Here is a 9,798-nt window from a genome sequence, read left to right as displayed (position 1 = left end):
AGAGGACTATGAAGAACATTTCCCCTCTCTTAAGTTACCATCACATTACTGAAGGTCTATTTACAGCAGTTCCTTTTACCCAGGATATCATGTCCAGCTATCAAGAAAGAATCACAAGGCATACTTAAAAGCAAAAACCACAGTTTGAAAAGACAGGACAAGCACCAGAACCAGACTCAGATAAGGCAAGGATGTTGGGATATTGGACTGGAAATTTCAAACAACAATGATTAATATGCAAAGAACTATAATGAATAATGCAAACAAAATGCAAGAACATATGGACAATATAAGGAAAAAAATGAAAATTCTGAGAAACAATCAAAAAGAAATGCTAAATATCAAAAACACTGTTACACAAATAAAGAATGCCTTTGATGATTTTATTAGTAGATGAGACATGACTGAAAAAACAATCTCTGAGCTTGAGAATATGGCAATAGAAATTTCAAAACAGAAAAGCAAAGAGAAAAAAGACTTAAGAAACACAGCAGAATATCCAGTAACTGTTGGACAACTATAAAGAGTGTAAATGTGTGTAATGGAGATAAAACAAGAATAAAGAGAGAAAGAAGCAGAAGCAATCATGACCGAGAATTTCTCCAAATTAATGTCAGACACAAGGCCACAGAACCAGGAAGCACAGAGAACATTAAGTGAGATAAATGCCCAAAACAAAAGCATCTAGGTATGTCATAAATAGATTGCAGAAAATAGAAGATAAAGAAAAAATCCTAAAAGGAGCCAGAGATAGATACACACACACACACACACACACACACACACACACACACCCCCCTTACCAATGGAGAAACAAAGTTAAAAATTACATCTGAATTCTCAGAAATCAGGCAATCAAGAAGAGAGTGGCAATAAGCAATTGCAGTAAGGTGTGAGGATACAAGGTTGATATACAAAAGCCAATTGCTTTTCTATAAACCACCAAAAAACAAATGAAATTTGACATAAAAAACACAATACTGTTTACATTAGCACCCAAAAGATGAAATACTTAGGTATAAATCTAATAAAATTATGCACAAAATTTTATATGAGGAAAGCTACAAAACTCTGATATGAAAGAAATCAAATAAATGGAGAGATATTCTATGTTCATGAATAGGAAGACTCAATATCTCAATATTATCAAGATGACAGTTCTTCCTAATGTGACCTATAGATTCAACATAATTCCAATAAAAATCGAACCAAGTTATTTTGTGGCTATTGATGAACAAATTGTAAAGTTTATATGAATAGGCAAAAGACCCCAAATAACCAATACAATAAAAAAGGAGAACAAATTTGGAGGACTGACTATAAAACAACAGTAATCAAGATAATATGGCACTGGTAAGAAAAAAAAAGACAAATAGGTCAATGGAACAGAAGAGAGAGACCCATATAGAAATAGACCCATATAAATATAGTCAACTGAATTTTGACAAGAGAGCAAAGGTACTAGAATGGAGAAAAATAGTCTTTTCAACAGATGTTGCTAGACAACAGGGACATCCACATGCAAAAAAAGAAGAATCTAAACACAGACCTTACCCCCTTTACAAAAATTATGTCAAAATGGACCAAAGACAAACACATGAAATGCAAAACTATAAAACTCCTAGATAATAACATATAATAAAATCAAGACGACCTTTAAGATACAATACCAAAGGCATGATTCCATGAAAAAAAAAATTTATAACATGGATTTCCTTAGAATTAAAAAAATTTCTTCTCTGTAAAAGACACTGTCGAGAGAATGAGAAGATAAGCCACAGACTGGGAAAAAATATTTGCACAAGGCATACCTGATAAAGAACTGTTACAAAAATACACAAATAATTTAAAAAAATGTAGTAATAATAAACAGCCCAATAAAAATGGGCCAAAGACTCAAACAGATATCTCAGCAAAGGAGATATAAAGATGGCAAATGAGCATATGAAAAGAGGTCCTACATAATATGTTATTGGGGAAATGCAAATTAAAACAATGATACTCCATTAATGCATATTAGAATGGCCACTACGTAGATCAATGACAACATAAAATGTTCGTAGGGGTGTAGAGCAACAGGAACTCTCCTTCAAAGTGTAAAATGATACAACCACCTTGGCAGAAAAGCTGGTAAATTCTTTTTTTAACTTTTAAGTTCAGGGGTACACATGAAGGTTTGTTACATAGGTAAACTTGTGTCATGGGGGTTTGTTGTACAGATTATTTCATCACCCAGGCATTAAGCCTAGTACCTATTAGTTATTTTTCCTGATCCTCTCCCTCCTCCGATCTTCCACCCACTGATAGGCCCCAGGAACTTCTTAAAAAACTAAATATACTCTTATGATTCAGCAATTTCTCTTCTTGGTATTTACGCAAAGGAGTTGGAAAGTGTGTCCATACAAAAGCTTATACATAGATGTTTACAGTAGCTTTATTCACAATTGCCAAAACTTGAAAGCAAACAAGATGTTTTTAAAAACTTCACCTATGTGCTTAACTCTATCACATAACAGGAAAAATTACCTTATTTTCAGATACTGTGGTACTGAAACAGTATGTGTTACTATATCTTAAAAATACTGTAGCACCTGATATCTATTTTAGGAAAGGTTAGATTCATTTCCTAAAAGGTATTTAGAAACATTTTGAAATTTCATTTGTTGACTTTCTCCAAACAAGTGAGGGATTGTGATTAATATCCTCAACATGTTCTGATCTCACTGGGCTTGTCTGACTTTATTGCTTAATAAAATTCAAATTTTATTGGGGAATTTCTATGATGAACACCTAAAGGTTAACTATTGATGACCTACTTTTCTTCTTATAGGGGGGCGGCGGTGAGTTGGATTGAAGACAATGCTGATGAGATCCGAGACAATTCTCACATGAATTTGGCTGTTCTGCAGTTAGGCCACAGATGGCATCCGTTAACTCTAGAAAGACAGTTTGAAATTTCAGTGACCATCATGAGAAATGGGAGACAGTTTATTCTGGGATTTAAAAAAACCATCATCACTGAATAGAGACATATCTCACTTTATTTTACTTTACAAATACTGTCGTTGTTTTTGTTGTTTATTTTTACAAATTCAAGGTTTGTGGCAACCCCATGCACCTTTAGCAAGTCTCCCATCATCATTTATCCAACAGCAAGTGTTCACTTCAGGTCTCTGTTACGTTTGGTAATTCTTGTAATACTTGTTCATTATTATTATATATGTTATGATTATCTGTTATCAGTGATCTTAGATGTTACTACTGTAACAGTTTAGGGCACTGTGAACTATGCCATACATGACAAATGTAATCCATAGAGGGATGTGTTCTGAGTGCTTTACCTACCAACTGTTGCCTGTCTCTGTCCCTCTTCTCAGGCTTCCCTATTCCCTGAGACACAACAATACTGAAATGAGGTTAATTAATAAATCTAAAATGGCCTCTAAGTGTTCAAGTAAAAAGTTGCATATCTCCCATTTTAAATCAAAAGCTAAAAATGACAATAATCTTAAAATTAGGCCAATTAATAACCCTATAATGGCCCCTAAGTGTTCAAAGTAAAAGGAAAAAACCTGCACATCTCTCACTTTAAGTATCAAAAGCTAAAAATAATCAAGCTCAGTGAGTAAAGCATGTCAAAAGCCAAGATAGGCCAAAAGCTATGCCTCTTGTATCAAACCACCAAGTTGTGAATACAAAGGAAAAGTTCTTGAAGGAAATTAAAAATGCTACTCCAGTGAAACACAAATGATAAGAAAACAAAACAGTCTTACTATTTATATGGAGAAAGTTTTAGTGATGTGGACAGATCAAACCAGCCACAACATTTCCTTAAGCCAAAGCCGAATACAAAGCAAGGCCCTAAGTCTCTTTAATTCTGTGTAAGCTGAGAGAGGTAAGAGAGAGGCAGACAAAAAGTCCGAGGCTGGCAGAAATTGGTTCACAAAGTTTAAGGAAGGAAGCTGTCTTCAGAACAAAACAGTGCATGGTGAAGCAGTAAGTGCTGATGTAGAAGCTGCACCAAGTTATTCAGAAGATCTAGCTAAGATCACTGATTATGGTGGTTCTACCAAACAACAGATTTTCAACGTAGATGAAACAGCCTTCTATTCAAAGATGCCATCTAGGACTTTCACAGCTGGAGAGTAGAAGTCAATGCATGCTTTCAAATATTCAAGGACGGATCCTCTTGTTAGGAGCTAATATAGCTGGTGGCTTTAAGCTGAAGCCAGTACTCACCTACCATTCTGAAAATCCTATGGCCTTTCAGAATTACACTAAATATACTCTGTCTGTATTCTACAAATGGAAAAACAAAGCCTTGGTGACAGCACATCTGTTTACAGCATGGTTTACTGAATATTTGAAGGCCACTGTTGAGACCTGCTACACAGAAGCCCTTCACTGTTCACTGACAATGCATCTAGTCACCAAAGAGTTCTGATGAAGACATACAAGGAGACTGATGTTTTCTTGAATGCAAACACAACATCCATTCTGCAGTCCATGGATCATGGCATAACTGTTGACTTCAAGACTTATTATTTAGAAATGTATTTCATAAAGCTTTAGATGCCACAGGTAGTGATTCCTTTGATGGGTCTGGAAAAAGTAAATAGAAAACCTTCTGGAAGGAATTCATTATTCTAGATGCTATTAAGAACATTTGTGATTCATGGGTGGAGATTAAAATAGTAACATGAACTAGAGTTTGGAAGTAGTTGATTCCAACCCTTGTGGATGACTTTATGGGGTTCAAGACTTGAGTGGAAGAAGTCACTGCAGATGTGGTGGAAACAGAGGGAGAACTAGAATTAGAAGTGGAGCCTGAAGATGTGACTCAATTGTTGCCAATCAAACTTGAACAGATGAGGAGTTGTTTCTTATAGATGAGCAAAGATAGTGATTTCTTGAGACAGAATCTACTCCTGGTGAAGATGCTGTGAACATTGTTGAAATGATTACAAAAGATTTAGAATATTACATAAACTGAGTTGATAAAGCAGTGGCAGGGTTTAAAATTAAAACTGACTGCAATTTTTAAAGAAGTTCTACTGTGGATCAAATGCCATGAAACAGTATCGCATGCTATAGAGAAATCATTTTTGAAAGGAAAAGCCATTCAATGTGGTAAACTTCACTGTTGTCTTATTTTAAGAAACTTCCACAGTCACCCCAGCATTCAGCAACCACCACTCTGATCAGTCAACACCCACCAATATCAAGGCAAGACCCTCCACCAGCAAAAAGATTATGACTCATTGAGGGCTCAGAGAATTGTTAGCATCTTTTTATCAATAAAATATTTTTACACTAAGGTATGTACACTGTTTCTTTAGGTATAATGCTATTACACACTTAATAGATTAGAGTATAATGTAAACACAATTTTTAGATGCACTATAAAAGAAACCAAAATATGTGTGTGACTCAGTTTATTGCAATATTCATTTTATTGTGGTGCTTTGAAACCAAACTGTAGTATCTCTGAGATGCACCTGTAAATCACTCAAAAAGCACGAGTTCAATATTAAGAGTTATTGAACATCATTCAATATTAAGAGTTAAATATTAGAATTCCTGGAGGTCCTATCCAGAGCAATTGGGCAACAGAAAGTATAAAAAAAAAAAAAAGGGCCGGGTGCGGTGGCTCAAGCCTGTAATCCCAGCACTTTGGGAGGCCGAGGCGGGTAGATCGCGAGGTTGAAAGATCGAGACCATCCTGATGAACATGGTGAAACCCCGTCTCTACTAAAAATACAAAAAAAATTAGCTGGGCATGGTGGCATGTGCCTGTAATCCCAGGTACTCAGGAGGCTGAGGCAGGAGAATTGCTTGAACCCAGGAGGCGGAGGTTGCGGTGAGCCGAGATCGCGCCATTGCACTCCAGCCTGGGTAACAAGAGCAAAACTCCGTCTCAGAAAAAAAAAAAAAAAAAAAAGACATCGAAATACGAAAAGAAGTAAAACTATCTTTCTATGCAAACAATATGATTCTATAGCTAGAAAACCTTAAAGACCCTGCCAAAAGTTTCCAGATCTGATCCTGGAGCTGATAAACCACATTGGTACAGTTTCAGGAGGTACATTCAATGGAAAAAATCAGTAGCATTTCTATATACCAATCATGTTCAAGCTGAGAGCCAAATCAAGAATGCAAACCCATTTACAATGGCCACACAAAAAATAAAATACCTAAGAATACATCTAACTAAGTGAAAGATCTCTACAAGGAGAACTATAAAACACTGATACAGAAGTCATACAAGACACAAACAAATGGAAAAACAACTCATGCTCACAGACTGGAAGAATCAATATTATTAAAATGGCCATACTGCCTAAGGCACTCTATAGATTCAATGCTATTCATACCAAACTACCAATGTTATTTTTCACAGAACTAGAACAAACTATTCTAAAATTCATATAGAACCAAAAAAGAGCCCAAATAGCCAAAGCAATCCTAAGTGAAAAAAACAAAGCCAGAGATATCACATTACCTGACTTCAAACCATACTGTAAGGCTACAGTAACCCTAAACAGCACGGTACTTGTCCAAAAAGAGACACATAGACTAATGGAACAGAACAGAGAACCCAGAAATAAAGCTGCACATGTACAGCCATCTGATTTTTGACAAAGTAGACAAGAATACAAAATGGGAAAATGACTCCCTATTCAATAAATGGTGCTGGGATAGCTGGCTAGCCATATGTGGAAGAGTGAAACTGGACCCCTACCTTGCACCATATACAAAATATAACTCAAAATAAAGTAAAGATTTCAATGTAAAACCTCAAACTATAAAAATCCTAGGGAAAAAAAAAAACAACTAGGAAACACAATTCTGGACTCCATCCATGGCAAAGAATTATGATTAAGTCTTCAAAAGCAATTGCAACAAAAACAAAAATTGACAAGTGGAACCTAATTCAACTAAGAGATTCTGTACAGCAAAAGAAACTATCAACAGAATAAACAACCTACAGAATGGGACAAAGTATTCACAAACTATGCATCCAATAAAGGTCTAATATCCATAATCAATAAGGAACTTAATTGAGCAAGCAAAAAACATATAGCCTCATTAAAATATGGGCAAAAGACATGAACAGACACTTCTCAAAAGAAGACATACAAGCGGCCAACAAATACATGAAAAAATGCTCCGCATCACTAATCATCAGAGAAATGCAAATCAAGACCACAATGAGATATCGTCTCACACCAGTGAGACTGGCAATTATTAAAAAGTAAAACAAAACAAAACAAAAAATGTGTTGGCAAGGCTGTGAAGAAAAGAGAATGCTTATACACTGCTAGTGGGGATGTAAATCAGTTCAGCCACCATGGAAAGCAGTTTGAAGGTTCTCAAAGAACTTAAAACAGAACTACCATTTGACCCAGCAATTCTATTACCTGGCATATAACAAAAAGTTCATAAATCATTGTACCAAAAACACACATACACTCACATGTTCATAGCACCACTAGTCACAATAGCAAAGACATGGTATCAGTGTAGGTGTCAATCAACACTACACTGGATAAAGAAACTAGATGCACAGTATTCCATGGTGTATATACATGGTGAATATTCCATATACATCATGGAATACTACGCATCCATAAAAAAGAATGAAGTCATGTTGATATGGTTTGGTGCTGTGTCCCCACCCAAATCTTATCTGGAATTGTAATCCTCATAATCCACATGTGTTGAGGGAAGGACCCAGTGGGAGGTGATTGGATCATGTGGGTGGCTTCTCCAATACTGTTCTTGTGATGGTGAGTGAGTTCTCATGAAATCTGATGATTTATTATTATTATACTTTAAGTTCTGGGGTACATGTGCAGAAAGTGCAGGTTTGTTACATAGGTATACATGTGCCATGATGGTTTGCTGCATCCATCACACTGTCAACTACATTAGGTATTTCTCCTAATGCTATCACTTCCCTATCCCCCCACTCCATGCTATCCCTCCCCTAGTCCCCCCGCCAACCAGCCCTGGTGTGTTTTCCCCTCCCTGTGTCCATGTGTACTTATTGTTCAACACCCACTTATGAGTGAGAACATGCCGTGTTTGGTTTTCTGCTCTTGTGTCAGTTTGCTGAGAATGATGGTTTCCAGCTTCATCCATGTCCCTGCAAAGGACATGAGCTCATCCTTTTTTATGGCTGCATAGTATTCAATGGTATATATGTGCCACATTTTCTTTATCCAGTCTATCACTGATGGGCATTTAGGTTGGTTCCAAGTCTTTGCTATTGTGATCAATGCCACAATAAACATATGCATGCATGAGTCTTTATAATAGAATGATTTCCATACCCAGTAATAGGATTGCTGGGTCAAATGGTATTTTCAGTTCTAGATCCCTGAGGAACTGTCACACTGTCTTCTACAGTGGTTGAATTAATTTACACCAGAGAATAAAAGTGTTACTATTTCTCCACATCCTCTCCAGCATCTGTTGTTTCATGGTTTTTTAATGATCGCCATTCTAACTGGCGTGAGATGGTATCTCAACATGATTTTAATTTGTATTTCTCTAAAGACCAGTGAGGATGAGCTTTTCTTCCCATGTTTGTTGGCTGCATAAATATCTTCTTATGAGAAGTGTCTGTTCATATCCAATCGCCCACTTTTTGATGGGGTTGTTTTCTTTTTGTAAATTTGTTTATGTTATTTGTATATTCTGGATATTAGCCCTTTGTCAGACGGGTAGACTGTAAAAATTTTTTCCCATTCTGTTGGTTGCCTGTTCACTCTAATGACAGTTTCTTTTGCTGTGCAGAAGCTCTTTAGTTTAATTAGATCCCATTTGTCTATTTTGGCTTTTGTTGCCATTGCTTTTGGTGTTTCACTCATGAAGTCCTTGCCCATGCCTGTAGGCTGAAAGGTATTGCCTGCGTGTCCTTCCATGGCTTTTATGGTGTTAGGTCTTATGTTTAAATCTTCAATCCAACTGGAGTCAATTTTTGTATAAGGTGTAACGAAGGGTTCCAGTTTCAGCTTTCTGCATATGGCTAGTCAGTTTTCCCAACACTATTTATTAAATAGGGAATCCTTTTCCCATTGCTTGTTTTCATGGTTAGGAAGAATCAATATCATGAAAAGGCCATACTGCCCAAAGTAATTTATAGATTCAACACTATCCCCATCAAGCTACCAATGACTTTCTTCACAGAATTGGAAAAAAAACACCTTAAATTTCATATGGAACCAAAAAAGGGCCCACATAGCCAAGACAATCCTAAGCAAAACAAAACAAAACAAAACCAAAAAAACCCAAAACCAAAAAACAAAGAAACAAAAAACAAATAAACAAAGCAGAAGGCATCATGCTACCTGACTTCAAACTATACTACAAGGCTACAGTAATCAAAACAGCATGGTACTGGTACCAAAACAGTGATATAGACCAGTGGAACATAACAGAGGCCTCAGAAATGACACCACACATCTACAACTACCTGATCTTTGACAAAGCTGACAAATCTGATGGTTTTATAAGTGTCTGACAGTTCCTCTTTGACATGCTCCTACTCTTACATAAAGCCTTGTGAAGAAGGTGCCTGCTTCCCCTTCTACCAGGACTGTAAGTTTCCTGAGTCCTCCCCAGCCATGCAGAACTGTGAGACAATTAAAACTCTTTTGTTTATTAATTAAATTACCCAGTATCAGGTAGTTTCTCTGCAGCAGTGTAAGAACGGACTAATACACATGTCCTCTGCAGCAACATGGATGCAGCTGGAGGCCATTATCTTAAGCAATCAATTCAGGAACAGAA

General features: G+C 36.4%; 1 protein-coding gene across 8 annotated transcripts in view; it reads right to left on the bottom strand.

Moving 5' to 3' along the window:
- The window catches only part of SSBP2 (single stranded DNA binding protein 2), a 342,830-nt gene that overhangs the window by 130,168 nt on the left and 202,864 nt on the right, over positions 1-9,798 (bottom strand). The gene's annotated exons all lie outside the window — the stretch shown is intronic.

This window comes from Saimiri boliviensis, chromosome 1 (genome assembly GCF_048565385.1).
Source record: "Saimiri boliviensis isolate mSaiBol1 chromosome 1, mSaiBol1.pri, whole genome shotgun sequence".
Taxonomy (NCBI): Eukaryota; Metazoa; Chordata; class Mammalia; order Primates; family Cebidae; genus Saimiri; species Saimiri boliviensis.
The sequence above is the reverse complement of the archived record's forward strand: the minus strand, read 5'-3'. Positions and strand labels throughout refer to the sequence as shown.